Genomic DNA, 1,315 nt, shown 5'->3' with positions numbered 1-1,315 from the left:
TTAATACACAAACGAACTACCCAAATAGTCCCAACATATTCGCAAATCAAATGATTCCCCCTAAATTTCCAATTTTTTCCAAACCCTAAAATCTCAAATCCCAAAATCATTTATCGCCAATTCAGTCAATTAATTTATCTCAATACCTAAGTCATATATTACTTTGAAAATGAAGCGTCATAGTTAGGGAAAGCCACTGGTATAGATCTTTCATAATCATTATGCTTATATGGCCTTACAGGAATCTGCATACGGTTTTTTCATTAGCCAATCAGAGTGATAATGGAACTTCAGATAGACCAGATTATGGCATCACTTGTTTTGACGGAGACAAACTCGTGTAACCAAGATTTCCGCAGCGAAATCGAGAAGGAAGAAGAGTATTGAAATAAATCAATCAATTGAATTGGAGATAAATAATTTTGGAATTTGGGATTTTAGGGTTTGGAAAAATTGGGACTTTAGGAAAATTGATTTGATGGGGCATATTCTGCACCGCTGACCAAGTCAACATACTGAGCAAGGTCAAAGATACTACAAAGAAGTCAACGGTTTAGACAAATGCCTAGCCGATCAAAGACATCTACTGTCGTCACTGGGTCTCGGCATGGCAAACCCGCCAAACCGGGACACATACCCGCGTACTCATATCCAAGACCCCTCGGCGGTGAGCCAACATGGCCGCCGGCCTGCCATAGGTCCCTCGGCCGAGGGGTAGATCAGTCTTTCCACCTACTAGCCACTTGGCCACTTGGCCACTACGTGACAAAAGGTGAAAGCCTATAAATACTCCTCAACCCTCATTGAGGAAAGGATCCACAACTTGACCTAATATCACACATAAACTGGTATTATCTTCCTCATCTCTCTACAATATATTGCTCTAAATAACATACAACTTAATCCTTTAAGTTTACTGACTTGAGCGTCGGAGTGAGTACGCTTGGCACAAAGCCAAGCCCTCAATTCGTTCATTGTTGCAGGAGAGGCCGAGAGGGACGGTAAAGGCAAGAAGAATCCAACCAAAGACATTATTCTACAAAGCCAAGGGTGGTAACAAATACCTGCTCCGGAATTACGCCCGGAACGGTAAAGGCAAGAAGAATTACGCCCGGATAGCTCGAAAGCCGACATCGTCATTCTTAGCCCAGACGGAGACGTGTTTGAGCACGCCTTGAAGCTTACCTCCTCGACCTCAAACAACGAATCCAGGTACGAAGCAGTGATAACAGGGGTCAAGCTAGCCAGAACCGCCAGGACGGAGCATGTCGTGGTGAAAACAGATTCGCTCTCATTGACCAACTAGATCAAAGGA

Source organism: Silene latifolia, chromosome 10, assembly GCF_048544455.1.
Source record: "Silene latifolia isolate original U9 population chromosome 10, ASM4854445v1, whole genome shotgun sequence".
NCBI lineage: Eukaryota > Viridiplantae > Streptophyta > Magnoliopsida > Caryophyllales > Caryophyllaceae > Silene > Silene latifolia.
The sequence above is the reverse complement of the archived record's forward strand: the minus strand, read 5'-3'. Positions refer to the sequence as shown.